Source organism: Poromitra crassiceps, assembly GCF_964638095.1.
Source record: "Poromitra crassiceps genome assembly, chromosome: 5".
Classification (NCBI taxonomy): Eukaryota; Metazoa; Chordata; class Actinopteri; order Beryciformes; family Melamphaidae; genus Poromitra; species Poromitra crassiceps.
The window spans coordinates 60,701,630-60,721,906 of NC_139642.1; the positions used below are offsets into that span (position 1 = coordinate 60,701,630).

The 20,277-nt window shown below is 45.1% G+C and overlaps 1 pseudogene across 1 annotated transcript; it reads right to left on the minus strand.

Annotated features, from left to right (window-relative positions):
• Positions 1-483: 483 nt before the first annotated feature.
• Positions 484-1,371, minus strand: LOC310776660 (alpha-N-acetylgalactosaminide alpha-2,6-sialyltransferase 5 pseudogene; annotated as a pseudogene). Its single transcript has one exon. The product of its transcript is annotated as an alpha-N-acetylgalactosaminide alpha-2,6-sialyltransferase 5 pseudogene (transcript).
• Between the last annotated feature and the right edge of the window lie 18,906 nt (positions 1,372-20,277).

Below are 20,277 nucleotides of genomic sequence, written 5' to 3' on the forward strand. Positions count from 1 at the left end.
CCTTTTCAAAGCTCTTAGCGCAAAGTAATTGTGCGCTGCTAATGATAGCATAATGCCATCTATCACCACATTTTAGCGCTGAAACGCCTGCTTTGGCTTGTGGCAGCCAATGCCCAGTATACTTATCACAGGCATGCGCTTGTGTCCGCCCCCAATTTGCATTGTGCATGGTGTTAAACGAGCGCAAACGCTAAATTAGCGCTTTTGGGAAGATAGAGGCCGTTGTCTCCTAATCTAACCTTACATTAACAAGCTTTCCAAGCCAGACGGAGTACAGATGGAGGCAGGAACTCTGAGTTGGCGAAAGGTTCATAGCAATGTCCAGCGGGAACACCATCTCTGTCCACCTGTGTCCACTAGGTTTCTTATATACTTCATATGTCTCCATATCCCATATCTGCAGGAGGTCCGCTAACCAGGCAGTCCTTCCATATCCAATCCTCAGTCCCTTTGAGAAAAATTAGTCCCCACTTTCCACAACAGTCACGTCTTCTGGGGCACCAGAGGCGCCGCGGAGGCTGCCACAGCCTCCAGTGTGCGGTTGTCCGGGAGGGGCGGGGGGCTCCAGTCGGGCTGGTAGAAGTGGATGTCGAACGTCCGTGCCCAGTCGGCGAAGACACGCTTCTCGGTGATGAAGCGATGGCTGCCACTCCGGCCGTGCTCGTGGGAGATGTACATGGCGCACTCGTCAAGGCCGTGAGGCCCGTAGTAGTGGTACGGGACCGAATGGTGCTCCCTGCAGTAGTCAGGGGCAGCCATGCCATAGACATTGATCCTATCACACAGCTCCAGGGCAATGGTCATGGTAAACCAGCCGGTACTCAACCACGAGTTGGAAATCCTTCTGTCCTTGCCGGTCTCCTTCTTGAAGAGCTCGTCAAACTGCAGCATCTTCTGCCAGGAGATGATGTAGACCTTGAGGTTGGGCGGCAACTGGTTCATCAGACTCTTGCCGACGCCGAGGCCCCAGAAGATGAACACTGTGTCCTGGCTGGCGTCGAGCAGCTCGCGCAGTACCCAATATATGCTGGAGTGGGCGATGACACGCAGCGAGGTGCGGCGCCCCACGTCCACCGCGTAACCCCGGGCCGTGGGTGCGTCGTTCATGCGGATGACGCACTCGCTGCGGTCGATCTCCTCCCCCCGACCGCCCCCGATGAGATGACCCGAGCTGGTGACCAGGGCGCAGGTCTGACAGTGCATCTTGAGAGGCTTGTGGTCGATGATGCCGCTGCAGCTCTGGAGCACCGGGGGGTGAGGCTTGGGCACCCTGTACACAATGTACACGTTGTACAAGCTGGCACACAGGAGCAGCACCAGGAGCACGACTAGCGCATACGTGTCTTCATTTTGCTGATCGATCAGAACCATGGAGATGTCTTTTAGGCTTTATTGAAATATCAGGCAGATGGAAGCAAGACCGAAGCAAGATACAGGGAGAGGTAGTATAGAATAGCATAGTATAACATCGCTTTTATACCCCACACACATTTGAGGTATGACATCATTGATGACCTCACAAGTCTGACATCACACAATCAACAATCAAGACCGTCTGACATCACCGATGACCTCACAGGGGGAACTCTGACATCATTGCCGTTGGGTCGCAGGGCGCGCATCCGGTTCGTGGGCGCCTCCAGGCCTGGTCTCAGGGCCTTTCCTCCAGCCGTCCAGCCTTTTCTACAAGACCCTTCTTTTCATGGTTGCCATTTTGTGTCAAAAAGGCAGGGTAAACACAGATGCAAACAAAACATTAATGAGGGTTTCCAACTTCCACGATTGGAAGTTACTAACCCTCATTACTGTTTTGCCAGTACAAGCTGTACAAAAGAGCCAGTACAAAATAAAGTTTTTTGTGAATCATGCGAAGCTATTAGGCCAACAATCAAATAATAATGCGTCATATTAGCAAAATATGGGCCCTTTAAAGTTGCCAACTTTATCTTGGTGTTGAGTTTCTACTCAATGATGAGCATAATAAATTCTGGAAGTTGTAGTATGATTCCCCCTTAAAACGTCACAAATTTATTTCGAACAGATAATTAATCACGATCCGATGTAGACGGCTCAGAGGTCGATTGGGGGTCGGCCAATCACGATGGTCGATGCCATCGTCCATCGTGCCAACCCTATTATCGGTCGACATCCCTAATGTGTAATGCGTAGGGATAGGTATTGTTTGGATTTGATCAATACCGGTACTGCTTATCGATACTGATACTTATCAATACTGATAATGCTCTCCATTATTTGATGCAAAAAATAGAAATACCATGAAAATATGGAAAAAGATTCAACAGTTATTTTACAGTTATTACTCATTACAAGTTAAATCCTTGAAAAGGCCTATTTCACTGCTATGAAAATGTTGATTTATTAAATCTAGATCACCTATGTAGTAGAAATATGAATTATTTTTAAAACTGGAACCCTTTGACCAGAGAAAACTACTGTACTTTTTCCCATTATCACTCTTAACACATTCACTGCCAGCCGTTTTTTTTTTACTGTAGGTAGCTTCTGCCAGAGTTTTTTTTTGAGGATTCTGGCTCATTTTACAAGAGCCGAGGATTATTTTCTGCTTGGACTTTGTGAACACAAAGTTCACAAAAGTACTAATAGAATGTGTGCTTTCTCTGTCTAAAAGAGTTAGTTTGTAGAGTTAGTAGTTATGTAGATATTAGCCGTTGAGTACAGCATGGTTTCAGCGTCTGAAAATTTAAGCTGAGATAAATGGCTTTTTGTGAAATTCGATCACAGTCACTTTAACCATTCATTTTTGGCATCAGTAAGACATCAGACATCTAAACAATAGTTTTGAACAGTAATTTCCTCCATAACAGCAGGAAACCCCCCTCTCCTTCAAACTCCTCCCTCCGTGTGTGTTCTCCTCCTGCCTCCCTGGCTCTGCAGCGGGCGTGTCACAAGCGAGTTTCTGCTGCTGCCTGTCTGCTGGCGGCCGCTCTTTGGGCGAGTCTGGATGGGCTCGCTCGTTTCTTGGGGTTTCGGTTGAGAGCTTTGATGAAGCTTTTGCGATTCTGGTCTTATTTATGCTGCGTGTTTCAAAGTGTGTTGCACCCATAATCTATTAAGCAAATTTGCAATCCCCCACCGCCAGCTCCCTGCGCGAAAGCGAAAGCGTTTTCGCCAATCCATTTTCATGAGAATGGCTTCCTCACGCGGCTGTTTTTGCTATCTTTCTCTCGTCTGGAGAGCACTGTCGCCACTTAGTGGGTCGGTAAAATAGATTATACACATTCAATACCTCCCATATTTTAATAGGAGATGTAAAAGGGGTTGATCGACGTCCCACCGTCAAAAAAAAAAAAAAAAAATTTGGGACGAGATATCTCGCCGTTTGCTTTTATTTGGTATGTTACATACAATTGGCTAAATTATTAGTTAATTCAGAGTTAGATGATATTGGAGCAACCAGCCATTTTCTTTTTCTTTTTTTTTTAGCCGGAAGTCGTCACACGACCACACAACCGGGACAAATGGGCGTGGCTACATAAGGTGAATAAGATGGCTAACTCATGCTGTCGATGGTAACTCCCTATAAACTATAGGTTAACTATACTTATTATACTGTATACCATGGAGGTATACAGTATAATGATGTGGAAAAATGGCAGGCCATTCATTCCAATGAAAGTTGCTCACGCAGCGCCTACGTGTGCCAAAAAAGTTGACTCCTCCTTCCCGAAACCTTAGATTCTGCGCAGTAGTGTTTTTCTTGGCCCCACCTCCCTCACATAAGCCAGAGCCATAGAGAGAGAGGGAGCTCTAGAAAACGCCTCTTGGTGGCTTCTAAAGACAAATGGAGCCATCATTTAAAAAGTTTTTCACTTTGACACCCACAAAAAAACAATCTCACATTTACAGCTGCTTCTTTGCCCGTGTATGAGTGTTAGAAAAAGGCTTTGTGGGCCCTATGGTGTCATGTGACTTGCAATGTACCACCCCACGAGTTGTATTACGCAAATAAGAAGGTCCGTGGTTGGTCAATTCAAATGTATGTCACGCGTTTTGTTTCGGTCTTAGGGGCGGTCCTTAACTGCTTTTGAACAGTTGTGCCGACTAGGCGTGAGCTAACTGCTTTACTTTTTGTGTGACCAAGAAACGAATTAGCAACAAGAAATACAATACAAAGAAAAAACGGAGAGAAGAACACCAACCGCCCACCCACACCCTACTTTCAAACCGTCAGTGTAGTTGTTCCTTAAATTGCTAGCTACTAGCTGTTAGGTCTAACTGACGTCCTCACTTATGTTTGAATGCTGGAACAGGCTCAGAGCCTGGTCAAAATTGCGTCTGTCGATTTCAGCAGCAGATTCAACACAATCTCATTTCCTGGCAGACCGCAGTCAGCAAGTTAGATTCAACTCTGCCATTTCATCCTCTAAAATCATTACTACAGGATGTGTTTTAGCTTCTATTTTATTTAGTTTGTATATTAACTCATTGAGTGCCATGGACGAACATGTTCGTCAATTGGTTTAGTAACGTAGAGTGCCAAGGACGAACATGTTCGTCAATTGCGTTTTTTGACGGTGGGACGTTGATCAAAGCCTTCTGTATCTCCTGTACAAATATTGTAGCTATTGGGTGTGTATAACCTATTTTACGGACTCAGTAGGTGGCGACAGTGCTCTCCAGATTACAGAAAGGTCCCGCAAACTGCAGCAAAAGCCGTGATCAAAGAGAAGCCGATGCATGCTGCAGCCAGAGCCATATAGATTGCTCTGTCTGCAGCTGACGTCGGGCTGCGAACATCAGTCAATCCGCGCACACAACTGAGCTCCTCTGCCTCTGTCTGTCTGTCTGCATATAGTTTCTCCACACGATTACCCGCCAGAAAGGCAGCACCCGACGCCGAAGGGGCAAACCTATCCCTGCAGTCCCGTTTGGGGTGCGTGTGGGGAGGAGTTTGCAGCTGAGGCGGGGAGAGGGGGGTGGGGCACGCAGGCTCCACAGAACTACACCACGTCACTACATCAGAAAATATTAGCTAGCGTCAGTGAATGTGCTTGAAATGCTGCATTTCACAAAAGGCTGAATATCTCAGCTTATAATTTGAAAACTGTCTTTTTGCTCAAAACAGCCTATCTTCTCCGGCTCATAACTAAAGAACGGAAAATGGGATCAATAAACTTTTTTTTGCAGATGATAGAAGAGAGTCTCCTCGTTCTTTGTGCGTGTTCGGTGTTTACATAGTAATATCACACAATATTCTGTGGGCCTCGAGAAATCACTGAAAACGCTCTGAAACTCTGGCACTGGGAGCTTCCGTTCTCCAAAAGTGGCTGGCACTCAATGAGTTAATGACTGTCGGGCATCTGGTTTACTTCATACTTATTTTAAATATGCAGATGATACAGCATTAGTAGGGTTTTTTAAAACCAGAGAATTCATCTGTAGAGAGTGTTGAGAGGTTGTATGCAGTGGTGCTCTGATCCTTTTCTTGAGGTCAACGTTAAGAAAACTAAAGAGATTGTCATTGATTTTAGTAAGAAAAAGATAATAGTTCCCCCCTCCAAGATTAATGAGCAATTAGTCGAACAGGTCTCTACTTAGAAATATCTTGGTGTTGAAATAGATGACTGTTTAAAGTTGAATGAATGTGCACGCAGTAAATCCAAGAAACTACAACAGAGGCTGTTTTTAATTCAGAAATTTAAACATTTTAGAGTAGACTGTCATATTCTGCAGATGCTCTATAAAGCCGTCTTGCACAGTGTTCTGTCCTCTTTGGCCTGATGTCCACCTTCAGTAACACGCGTGTCCAACATCATGCCAACTTGCAGCACAGCTGTACGACGACCTTATTCTTAAAAAGGCTGACCAGATCCTCAATGATCCTACCCACCCTCTCCACCTGAAGTTCTGCTTGAGCAGCAGGTCAAATGGCAGAATCCTACAGCGGAAAATCAGAACAACAAGATACAGCTGTATATTTGATGTGTCATTGATAGATCATTCTTTTTTTTTCTGTTTTCCTTTTATAAAGTACATTGTGTAGGTTTTGATATTTGAAGGACCCCAGTGGAAATAAGCAGGCAGCTATAGTTTGCAACTTTAAGATGCTTTACTGGGCTATCCTTGGATCATTTTCTTCTTCGATTCTTTTTTCTTTCTTACTATTAATGTTAATTTGTAATGCTTTTATGTATTTTTGATCCGAAATAAACCAAACCAAACTAAGTCTAGATTGAATATTCTGACTGAGATAGGCACAGCTCTGACTACCATCCCCTCTCGATGGGACCGTCTCGTTGCAGGGACACAGGCCCAGGGCTCCTCCCACTACACACTGATAATGGGGAGTTGTATTGTTTTTATATGTTCCGGTCCACAGCAATATTATTACCCCTGACCCCTGACCCCTGACCCATAGTGTCACAGTGACCCTTTAGACACCTGGCCCATAGTGTCACAGTGACCCTTTAGACACCTGACCCATAGTGTCACAGTGATCCTTTAGACACCTGGTCCATAGTGTCACAGTGATCCTTTAGACACCTGACCCATAGTGTCACAGTGATCCTTTAGACACCTGACCCATAGTGTCACAGTGATCCTTTAGACACCTGACCCATAGTGTCACAGTGATCCTTTAGACACCTGACCCATAGTGTCACAGTGATCCTTTAGACACCTGACCCATAGTGTCACAGTGATCCTTTAGACACCTGGCCCATAGTGTCACAGTGATCCTTTAGACACACTGGCCCATAGTGTCACAGTGATCCTTTAGACACCTGGCCCATAGTGTCACAGTGATCCTTTAGACACCTGGCCCATAGTGTCACAGTGATCCTTTAGACACCTGGCCCATAGTGTCACAGTGATCCTTTAGACACACTGGCCCATAGTGTCACAGTGATCCTTTAGACACCTCTGGCCCATAGTGTCACAGTGATCCTTTAGACACCTCTGGCCCATAGTGTCACAGTGATCCTTTAGACACCTCTGGCCCATAGTGTCACAGTGATCCTTTAGACACCTCTGGCCCATAGTGTCACAGTGATCCTTTAGACACACTGGCCCATAGTGTCACAGTGATCCTTTAGACACACTGGCCCATAGTGTCACAGTGATCCTTTAGACACACTGGCCCATAGTGTCACAGTGATCCTTTAGACACCTCTGGCCCATAGTGTCACAGTGATCCTTTAGACACCTGGCCCATAGTGTCACAGTGATCCTTTAGACACCTGGCCCATAGTGTCACAGTGATCCTTTAGACACCTGGCCCATAGTGTCACAGTGATCCTTTAGACACACTGGCCCATAGTGTCACAGTGATCCTTTAGACACCTCTGGCCCATAGTGTCACAGTGATCCTTTAGACACCTGGCCCATAGTGTCACAGTGATCCTTTAGACACCTGGCCCATAGTGTCACAGTGATCCTTTAGACACCTGGTCCATAGTGTCACAGTGATCCTTTAGACACACTGGCCCATAGTGTCACAGTGATCCTTTAGACACCTGGCCCATAGTGTCACAGTGATCCTTTAGACACCTGGTCCATAGTGTCACAGTGATCCTTTAGACACCTCTGGCCCATAGTGTCACAGTGATCCTTTAGACACCTGGCTCATAGTGTCACAGTGATCCTTTAGACACCTGGCCCATAGTGTCACAGTGATCCTTTAGACACCTGGCCCATAGTGTCACAATGATCCTTTAGACACCTGGTCCATAGTGTCACAGTGATCCTTTAGACACCTGGTCCATAGTGTCACAGTGATCCTTTAGACACACTGGCCCATAGTGTCACAGTGATCCTTTAGACACACTGGCCCATAGTGTCACAGTGATCCTTTAGACACTGGCCCATAGTGTCACAGTGAGTGATCCTTTAGACACCTGGCCCATAGTGTCACAGTGATCCTTTAGACACACTGGCCCATAGTGTCACAGTGATCCTTTAGACACACTGGCCCATAGTGTCACAGTGATCCTTTAGACACACTGGCCCATAGTGTCACAGTGATCCTTTAGACACCTCTGGCCCATAGTGTCACAGTGATCCTTTAGACACCTCTGGCCCATAGTGTCACAGTGATCCTTTAGACACTGGCCCATAGTGTCACAGTGATCCTTTAGACACCTCTGGCCCATAGTGTCACAGTGATCCTTTAGACACCTGGCCCATAGTGTCACAGTGATCCTTTAGACACCTGGCCCATAGTGTCACAGTGATCCTTTAGACACCTGGTCCATAGTGTCACAGTGATCCTTTAGACACCTCTGGCCCATAGTGTCACAGTGATCCTTTAGACACACTGGCCCATAGTGTCACAGTGATCCTTTAGACACCTCTGGCCCATAGTGTCACAGTGATCCTTTAGACACCTGGCCCATAGTGTCACAGTGATCATTTAGACACCTGGTCCATAGTGTCACAGTGATCCTTTAGACACCTGGCCCATAGTGTCACAGTGATCCTTTAGACACCTGGCCCATAGTGTCACAGTGATCCTTTAGACACCTGGCCCATAGTGTCACAGTGATCCTTTAGACACCTGGCTCATAGTGTCACAGTGATCCTTTAGACACACTGGCCCATAGTGTCACAGTGATCCTTTAGACACCTGGCCCATAGTGTCACAGTGATCCTTTAGACACCTGGCCCATAGTGTCACAGTGATCCTTTAGACACCTCTGGCCCATAGTGTCACAGTGATCCTTTAGACACCTCTGGCCCATAGTGTCACAGTGATCCTTTAGACACCTGGTCCATAGTGTCACAGTGATCCTTTAGACACCTGGCCCATAGTGTCACAGTGATCCTTTAGACACCTGGTCCATAGTGTCACAGTGATCCTTTAGACACCTGGCCCATAGTGTCACAGTGATCCTTTAGACACTGGCCCATAGTGTCACAGTGATCCTTTAGACACACTGGCCCATAGTGTCACAGTGATCCTTTAGACACCTGGCCCATAGTGTCACAGTGATCCTTTAGACACCTGGCCCATAGTGTCACAGTGATCCTTTAGACACCTCTGGCCCATAGTGTCACAGTGATCCTTTAGACACCTGGTCCATAGTGTCACAGTGATCCTTTAGACACACTGGCCCATAGTGTCACAGTGATCCTTTAGACACACTGGCCCATAGTGTCACAGTGATCCTTTAGACACCTGGCCCATAGTGTCACAGTGATCCTTTAGACACTGGCCCATAGTGTCACAGTGATCCTTTAGACACACTGGCCCATAGTGTCACAGTGATCCTTTAGACACCTCTGGCCCATAGTGTCACAGTGATCCTTTAGACACCTGACCCATAGTGTCACAGTGACCCTTTAGACACCTGGCCCATAGTGTCACAGTGATCCTTTAGACACCTGGCCCATAGTGTCACAGTGATCCTTTAGACACCTGGCCCATAGTGTCACAGTGATCCTTTAGACACCTGGCCCATAGTGTCACAGTGATCCTTTAGACACCTGGCCCATAGTGTCATTGTGATCCTTTAGACACCTGGCTCATAGTGTCACAGTGATCCTTTAGACACCTGGCCCATAGTGTCACAGTGATCCTTTAGACACCTGGCCCATAGTGTCACAGTGATCCTTTAGACACCTGGCCCATAGTGTCACAGTGATCCTTTAGACACCTGGCCCATAGTGTCACAGTGATCCTTTAGACACCTGGCCCATAGTGTCACAGTGATCCTTTAGACACCTGGCCCATAGTGTCACAGTGATCCTTTAGACACCTGGCCCATAGTGTCACAGTGATCCTTTAGACACCTGGCCCATTGTGTCATAGTGATCCTTTAGACACCTGGCCCATAGTGTCATAGTGATCCTTTAGACACACTGGCCCATAGTGTCACAGTGATCCTTTAGACACACTGGCCCATAGTGTCACAGTGATCCTTTAGACACCCTTGGCCAAAATGCAGAAATGAAATTTCACATTTATCTTCTCAATCTTCTCAAACATGTATGATTGCATGTAATTTGTGTTTCATCAGGGAAAACATTTGTGCTAAGAGAGGGTGTGTGTGTGTGTGTGTGTGTGTGTGTGTGTGTGTGTGTGTGTGTGTGTGTGTGTGTGTGTGTGCGCGTGTGTCTGTGCGTGTGTGTGTATGTGTGCGTGTGTGTGCGTGTGTTCACAAAATGAATAGTCACACAACTCCACATTAATGTTTAATCTATCATACACATATTCATACAATGTATGATAACACATTATCATGTGGTGCTGCCCATGTGCCTCCCCCCCCCCCCTCTCTCTCTCTCTCTCTCTCTCTCTCTCACACACACACACACACACTGCTTGGTCAGTCCTGTCACAGCGCTGGAGAAACTGCATTTCGAGGGGACCCAGCACCCACGACGACTTGTGAAGAAAAAGAGGGACACCTATAGGTGCTGTGGAGGTACTGCACAGTGTGACATGTCAGCCGTGTGTTGTGTCAGTGTGAAGGGGCAGGGAGCGACTAAACCAGACTAAAAACATAGGACAAAGAACAGGAGGCCTATGTGAAAATAAAACTCTTTTCCCCCTAGTGGTGACATTTGCTTCAGGTGTATCGGTTACTATGCACACATTTAGTGCGTGTCTGTGAGCACACACACACACACATGCACAAAGACACACTCGTTAGGTAATCGTCTGACAATGTCCGTTAGTGGCTTTTGAGTGATTGCGTAACTGCATGCTGCCACATTTGGAGCTGTTTGACATGATTATAATATCTCATCATCATCTGTAACCGGTCTCAAATTACCTTTTGGGCCAATATGGCCGATATCATCCAAGCCTGTTTAAGTAGGATGAATCTTACCTCAAACAAATTTTGTTTAAAAGAAAATGCTCCATAAATATATATATAAAAAAATATGGCGTTGGACATAACCTAAGTTGAAGTAGTTTATTTTGCCTGGTGAATGTGTACATTTTGAAAAGGATTGTTTTTATCTCTGCATCTGCCAGTGGGCCATCACGATAAGAGTTGTATTGTCACTCCGGTTGCACAGGGACACTCGTGTGAACCTCTTACTAATATACACATGGGCATCAATATAGCAAAGCAACACGTGGTAAATATGAAACGTAGCATAAGAGAACACAAACACACAACAGCAATAATAATAATAATAATAATAATAATACATTTGAAAAGAGAAAAACAATAATAAGCAATAATAATATAAAATTGACAGGAGGAAAATAGCAATGAGAACACTAGCAAAGGCAGTGCAAGGTGCAGTGAAGTGAGTGCATCATTGCAATGGTGCAATAATAATATATAATATATTTATATATTAATTCTACTACAGGAGAGACTTGATATTCTCTGAAATTAGGAGGCGGAAATGTGTGCATGTCGGCACTGGTCAAAAGACTTGGAAAATATTGGATATCGTCAAAATACAAATTCGTGCATCTGTAATTTGAGGACCCCCCTCGTAAACGAGATGCTGCATCTCAAGGGGCTCCGACAAATCAATACATTTATGAGTAATTATCAGAATTATGATGTATGAATTGTGTTTCCCTCATGATGAATTTGACTTCAAAAGGCATCACTATACTTACTTGTTGAGCGCACGCACACACACACACCTGATAATGCCATTATTTACCTTTGAAAGATTTTTATAATTCACGAATTATTTTACATTAATAGATGTGAAGCATTGTGAAAATTATCTCTCATTTTATATAAATGTATTTCAAAGGTAGTACATACACACGCACACACACACACACACAGATACAGTACACACTTTCTCGGTTAGCGCACACATGCCCACTTTCACTCTATTACACTTTTGCATACACAGGCGCTGCCTCACTCTTGCTCTCACACACACACGCACACATGATGCACACACATGCACACACACACACACACACACGCAGCTTGGATGGAGTGACATGGTGACAGTGAGTGAGTAGGATAGCGGTTGTGTGTTTGTTTGCAGCACTATATCAAACCATGTCAAACGTGCCCTTACATTAGTGACAAAAGACCTGTCTGCCCATGTGTTTCTGCATGATAGCATACAATGTAGCGCAGGAGGCTGATGTCTCGCTCTCACACACACACATACACACACACACTCACACACACACACTCACACACACACACACTCTCACACACACACACACACACATGCACACACACACTCACACACACACACACACACACACACACTCTCACACACACACACACACACACACACACGCACACACACACACACACTCACACACACACACGCTCACACACACACACACACACACACTCTCACACACACACACACACACACTTCAGAGGCAAGCTCTTTGTCCAGCATTGCGCAGGCAGAACGCTGCCCCCTATTATAACGTGGCCAGACTGAGACTACAATACAAAGTGTTAATTAATCCCGGCCGATACAATGCACTTGCAAATGGAGCCTGTGTGTAATGCAGTCTGGTGAGTACAAATAGATGCAGAATGACTTCTTCTTTTTGGTCTCCCATCGCTGTTGGGGGGAGGGGGGTGTGTAGAGGGGCAAGCTGCTGGGGGGTGTAGAGGCTGGACGGGTGTAGAGGCTGGACGGTGTAGAGGCTGGACGGTGTAGAGGCTGGACGGGTGTAGAGGCTGGGGTCTAGAGGCTGAGGGTGTAGAGGCTGGACGGGTGTAGAGGCTGGACAGGTGTAGAGGCAGGGGGGTGTAGAGGCTGGAGGTGTAGAGGCTGGAGGTGTAGAGGCTGGGGGGTTTAGAGGGGCAAGCTGCTGGGGGGTGTAGAGGCTGGGTTGTAGAGGCTGGTTGGGTGTAGAGGCTGGGGTGTAGAGGCTAGGTGTGTGTAGAGGGGCAAGCTTTTTTCTCTGTGTAAATAATGTTGAGTTTGTTCTGTTGAAGGTAGCAGTTGTAGCTTGTTTAGAGGTGATACAGCATCTCTGCATGTCAGCGTTTGGTGTATAATGTATGTGTACTTGCTACCTGTTTACAAGTATGACGGAGCTATGGAAATTATACACAAGGCAAGTTCTGAATCACCAAGTCATTAGTCTGAAGCAAATCTATTTTCAACACTGTGTTGTTGTGTTCATTCAAGAATGTAGTGCAACAGCTATGACACTGCTAAATAAATTATTTTGGCTTTGGTTTGATAGGAAGGTAGATACTTTGTACAAGCAATTGTATAATTACAGTAGAAAATTAATTTTGTCATGTTAGGACTTTAACAACAGGGCTGATAATGACTGACAGTTTTACATGGATGCCCTCCAGATACTGTGTGCTACTCATTGGCTCGTATGGAGATACTGTGTGCTACTCATTGGCTCGTATGGAGATACTGTGTGCTACTCATTGGCTCGTATGGAGATACTGTGTGCTACTCATTGGCTCGTATGGAGATACTGTGTGCTACTCATTGGCTCGTATGGAGACATGTACATGGGGGGAGGGGGGTGTGGACACATGTACGCGGACGATACTGTTCTGTACTCCTCTGCTCCTTCCTGTGAAGCTGCTATTGCCAATCTTCAATCTGATTTCACCTTTTTGCAGCACGAGCTTAACGAAGCTAAGCTGCTCTTAAATGCCAGCAAAACTAAGACAATGTTATTTGCACATAGCAGCACTGTGGCTCCTCCGCTTGCTATCCACACACTTGAAGGGACAGCCATTGAGTATGTGGATATTTATAAATATCTAGGCTTTTGGCTGGATAAGGACCTAAATTTTAAACACCATATTGCAACTCTGTCCAGGAAGCTCAAATTCACTTTGGGCTCCTTGTATAGATTGAAATCGTGTTTTTCTATGCCTTCTCGTAAACGTCTGGTGGCAAGCCTGTTCATGTCTCAGTTAGACTATGGCGACACTATCTATAGATTCGCGTGTCCTACTACCCTGGCCAAACTTGATCCACTTTTTCATGCTGCTTTGAGATATATTTCCACCTCAGGTTACAGGACCCATCACTGTATCTTGTACAATCTAGTTGGATGGTCCTCCCTGACTATGCGTAGGTTGCAGCATTGGTATATTCTCATGTATAAGACCATTCTGGGTAAGTTACCCTCTTACTTATGCTCCAAATTTGTGTCCATAACTACCTCGTATAATCTCAGATCCAACTGGTTGCGCTTTAAAGTGCCTCCTGTACGGACTGAGGCTGGCAAAAGAAGCTTGTCTTATTTTGGTCCCTGGTCCTGGAACGACCTGCAGACACGTTTTAAGTTGGTTTCTTTGATTTCGTTGTCCAGTTTTAAACACAAGTTGTCAGAGGTTCTTGTCTCGAGCTGCTCCTGTGGCAACATTTAAATTTCCACTGTGCACTTTGTCTCTTTATGCACTTTATGCCTCTCGTAGCAATATTTGGACTCCTCTGTGCACAATATGCCTCTGCACTTTATGCCGCTCTTATCATCATTTTATGACTATGATTTTAGGATGTATGTATGATTTTAGGATGTATGCTTTTTACTATTACTTCTGATGCAGTGTTGGTGTAGTCTGTGCTCTGTTTTAATTAGTTTTTGTATTTTGTATGTAAATGTGTGTATGATCTGATCTGTAACTTGCTGCCTTCTTGGCCAGGTCGCAATTGTAAAAGAGATTTCGTATCTCAATTTGTTTTACCTGGTTAAATAAAGGTTATAATAATATAATAATATAGTGCTCGTGAAGCATTTGAAAAGTGTGCGTTGACGTTGCCCATCGGTTAGTTTGGCCGGGGAAACTTCTGAAGCCTCGTCAGTCTGCAGAAAGAAAGGCAGGGCCTGTCAGCCACATGAAGGATGTGGGGGTTTATTGAGATGGAAAATGGCCGCCGGTTAGCGTCCTGCACTAAGTAAATGATATAAAAGCCAATCCCAGTGTCTTAATGGCTTCCATTCCTCTCCAGGGGGGGGGGGTGGAGGTCATTATAAAGTTCATTACTGTAATGAGATAGGCAGCGTATGAGAGAGAGAGAGCCATCAGTAACCACGGCGATACAAGTGTTGATCAAGACGTCGGGACAGGCCGCCGATAAGGTTAGGACAACTTATGATGATGTCATCTTTTCCCGCGGATCTCCTGCTTGCTTCTCAGATGATTGATGAACCTCCAATCAAGTGACTTTAGAAGAAGAAGAAGATGGTGGTCCTCCTCACTGTATTTTTACAGCGGGACATTTGCAACACCTTACTGTAAGTCACATGCTTTATATATTGTGTTATATAGGGAGATTTTGGAGCCACACCCAAACACACACGCACGCGCACACACACACACACATGTGCATGCATGCACGCACACACACGTCTTTTACAATCGAGTTGGATGTATTTTATTTTACATAACACAAGTGCATCTTGTAAAATGTTGTTTTGATTGGTTGTTTGTTTGTTTGTTTTGGGCAGTGTTGGGCAGTAACTTAGGCACAGTAACTTAGTTACTGTAATTTTCTTACTTTTACCAGTAACTAGTAATGTAAGGGATTACAAGTTCCAAAAAGTAATTATATTAATTACGTTTTTCTTTTTATATATATTTTTTCCCCCCGATTTGTTATCCCATTTTTATTAGTGCTAATTTTAATGTATTTATCCTGGTTGCTGCTCCACCCTCTGCCGATCTGGGGAGAGCTGAAACTGGCTCCATGCTTCCTCCGAGACATGGGCAGTTAGCCAGCTGCTTCTTTTCACCTGACCGGGGAAGCTTCACCGGTAGGACATAGCACGTGGGAGGTTCACACTATTCCAACGAGTTCCCCTCCCTCCCACTCGGGCGGTGGAGGACATGGACATGCGGACGGGCACGCACTCCTTCAGCGCCCACAGCTACATTATAGTTACATGAGTGTAAAACGCCAGTGAATGACCAATTTGATACAACTGTTGACCACTTGGAGTCACGCTCTTTCCATAAAGCCCATCAGCTTTGATTTCTGTTGGCCGGTTGTTGGCTCTAAACTAACGTTTTTTACGGAGATGCGGGGACATAATGATAATGGCAGCATATTGTTTCTGGTATTTCCACTGTGGGCACAGCCAAAGAGTTTAATGAAGACAAGAAGTGAAGCTGTTCTCTTTTTTCCCCTCTTCTTTACAACAGTGCTGCAGTGAATATGTTGCAGTGGAACAAGCTATTAGCCTTCGCTTCTTATCATTGCAAGTTCTTTGGCGCAAATGATGACGTGTGTTTATTCACCTTATTCTTTGCCCATACAAGGACGCTTCTGCATGACGTCATTTTGTAATCGTCTTTCCGGTTTTAGACACGGAAGTAGATTACGCCTACCGTACTCATTTTTAGACTTGCCAAAAAGCTGTTAAAAGAAAAAACTTTTAAAGTTTTAATATTTTTAGGGTGAGAACGGAACATGTGACCAGTTTATCAGAATAACGCCTATTTGGAAATATTTAACGAGCAGCAAGAACCGGGAGCGCTGGCTGTGCTGACACCGGTCGGACATAGCTATCTGTCAAACCCTACTGTAGTTAGGCTACTGGCAGTGAGAAAACACTGTCGACGTGCTTAAATGCCGACCGGGTACAGCCATCGGCTGCAGTAACGCTATGAACATGTCACTGAAGTTGCCCGCAGTGTAGCTTAATTCTGAATGTTGCCAAACTTCATTCATTATTATAGTGATGTTTTGTTTTGAAATTGGCCGCCAACTAGCACTGAACCGGAAGAACAAACACAATTGCGTGTAACGCGGAAGAGAGAAAAAGTGGGCGTGGTGAATAAGGTGAATACAAGATAGATATTAGAAGGTTTTCAGACAACGAAAATGGTTATACAGGGAGGAAAAGTGACTGGAGGGGCCTTTAACTCTCTCCCTCTCTCTCTCTCTCTCTCTCTCTCTCTCTCTCCTCTCTCTCTCTCTCTCTCTCTCTCTCTCTCTCTCTCTCTCTCTCTCTCTCTCTCTCTCCCTCCCTCTCTCTCTCTATCTCTCTCTCTCTCTCTGCAGAAAAGAACACCAAGCTGAAATAATGGTTCATTTTGATTGTGACTCAGCCGGTATAAAATATGCTTGATTTCCACTGTGAATTATACCGGCTGTTTGGCACCTGATTTATGGAATAAGGGGCCGTATTTGTAATAAAGCAGAAGAAATTATTGCCCGCTGTTAATATTGGAGATTTGATTGAAACGGATACAGGGGCCGTTGAAAATTGGACAGTAAATCATTGTGTTCCAGCCGAGCTCACGGTGCTGAGAGGGGCTGCTGAGATATTGACAGATAACAGCTTCTCTCTTTGACTTTGATTGGTCATTACAGAAACCGTCTTTTTCATTCGCATTATAACAGTGCTGCTATTTTCAACCAGCTGACGTCGTGGTGGCTTGTTGTGTGAACGTGTGCATGTGCACAACGAGTTGGGCTGTTATTAATGTTGTTATGTGATTGTGAACTTAAAAGTTATATGCAAAGCGGGACAGACCATGCAGGGTTCTCAAACTCTGGTGCAGGGACTCCCAGGGGTCCTTAAAGGCTCCCTCCGGTCAGTTCTACCTGGGTACCAGTTTGGTGTTCCACGTCAAACACACATGAGCGCCCCCTGCAGTCAGGTGTTCTACCTGGGTAACGTTTGGTGTTCTGTGTCAAACACACATGAGCGCCCCCTGCAGTCAGGTGTTCTACCTGTGTAACGTCTGGTGTTCTGTGTAAAACACACATGAGCACCCCCTGCAGTCAGATGTTCTACCTGGGTAACGTTTGGTGTTCTGTGTCAAACACACATGAGCGCCCCCTGCAGTCAGTTGTTCTGTGCCAATATGCAGAGGATGAATTTCCCCACGGGGATAAATAAAGGATAACTTCACTTAACTTAACTTAATAGCTCGTCTATCTTCCATTGTTGTCTTGTGGGTCTATTTGGGGATATCAGACAGTCTGTATTACTGGTTGATGAGGGTTCAAGCTCATATTGACCAAAATTGATGGAACTGTAAATAAAAGGTGACAAAAACAGAATGACATAGGCGATGTATATCCTACAAATTTTAGGCCAAAATTCCAAAACATATTTTCCAATTGTTAAAAAAAAACAGACCTATTGTCTACTGCTTGTGTGTGTGTGTGTGTGTGTGTGTGTGTGTGTGTGTGTGTGTGTGTGTGTGTGTGTGTGTGTGTGTGTGTGTGTGTGTGTGTGCGCGCGTGCGCGTGCGAGCGAGCGTACATGACATTGCCCCCCTCTCCCCATCAGCCCTGTCAGTGACAGTGGGAGACACATTACTGTTTACGCTACGCTTGTTTAGAACTGATTACATTTTCTACATCCAAACAATTCTCAGCATTGTGTGTTTGCTAATCTGCATGATGCACCTCCACGCTTTGGAAGTGTAGATACATATTTAGCATGTCAATAAACCCATTCACATAGATTTTAATTGCCTGACAGGGAGAGGAAGCAAGTAGGGACGGGGGAGAGAGACAACTCGCGGCCGTGGCATGGAGGCCATTAATTGCGTGTGACTCTGGCTGTGTCTGACCCCCCCCCCCCCCCCCCCGACCAGTCAATGGGCAGTGTTGCCCCCTCCCCCCAACACTAGCAGTCAATATATATATATATATATATATATGTATATATATATATATATATATATATATATATATATATACATACATACATACATACATACATATGAGTCATACGTTCTATATATTTTCTATAGAGGGCCGCCTTTAGCTCAGGAGGTAGAGCTGTCGCCTGGGAATCAGAAGGTTCCCGGTTTGAGGCTGGCTCCTCCCGGTGGCGTGTTGAAGTGTCCCTGAGCAAGACACTGAACCCCTAACTGCTCCCGGCGAGCAGTTAGTGCCCTGTATGGCTGCAGACGCCGTCGGTGTGTGAATGGATGAATGTGAGGTATTCATGTAAAAGCGCTTTGGGTAGTCGATAGACTATATAAAATGCACTGTATAAATACAGTACAGTCCATTTACCATCTACTGTATGTGTGATTCTCCACCTCTTTCATATTAAGGACCCCTAATTGAGTCCATGGAGACCCCCATTTGAAGAGGTTTTGTCTCTCTGATCCCAAATCTGAGAACATGTTTTATTGCTAGATACATTTGCACATTGGACACTCAACAAGGCGCCTTCTCAAGGACCTGGGACTACGGGGAGCCAGACTGCACAAGGCAACCAGGGAGATATCGGAGGAGGTGGAGAAGGCCAGCTTTTTTTTGACAAGGCATTGGGAGCAAGCTACTCCTGAAGAAGGTTAGCTGCAGGGAGTGTCAGGGAGACGTCCCTGTTCCAGGAGCTGTTCTGGGCTAAGCCCTGTTCACTGCCCCGGCACCAGGAGATGTTCTGGGCTAAGGGGCGAAACATCTGTGAGCGGTGGTCCCCAGCTGATGAGCCTGCAGCTAACAAAGTGGGCACCGGTGGAGGTGCGGCAGGCCTAGAGAGCCTAGCAGGAAGAACACCTACCTATACAGATTAAATGTACAGAACTGCATGATTATCTGTATTGTAGGTACTAGAGAGGAGACATATAGAAACAATGATCAAAACAGTCACTTTTCTACATTCTCCAATTGTCTTGTAAATGAAATAATGCTGAAGTGTATACAATTAATTTAACAGGACCCCTGAAACCCCTCAGACTCCTTCCCCCGGTGGTCCCACAAACCCACATTGAGAACCACTGCTATCGGGCATTCAAAGGAATTATAATAGACTCACAACCTCTTACGAGCACGTTGGTGAGAGCACACACACATATTATGGTTTTAATCTCAGTGGGACAACCTCTACTAGATAACTAGTCATAAACCTTCATGCACTTATGTGCTTAAAATTCATTTGATGCTCCGTCTATAATGTTTTACGAGTGTTGCCATAATGGATCATTAAGTGTTCTTATGACTGCATTATAATTCATTACAAGCCCAACTGCCATCACATGACCTCGCGCATATTTGAGTTCTTTAGTTATGTCCACTTAGGTATATGGAAAGAACAGGGGGGATGAACATTCATTCAGAAATCTGTGAGAGATGAGTGACGATGGATACAGATAGAAGATTCGTGGGAATTCTTAAGTTCCGCAGTTTGAACTCATAAATTACGCCTCCAAGAACTCAACTGATTTGATTTCCATTTACCAGAATCGACTAATGTATTTTAACAACTTGGCACAGCTGTCCTTAATTCACATTTAGTTAACTCCATTAAAAAAAAGTTTCTTCTATCAAGGTAGAAATCAAATCAGTATAGGCACTGCGGAGCGCGTCATCACTCAGAAACCACGGCCAAAACGGGGGAAAACAAAAACTCCCCCCCAATCCTGGCATTCTCCTACT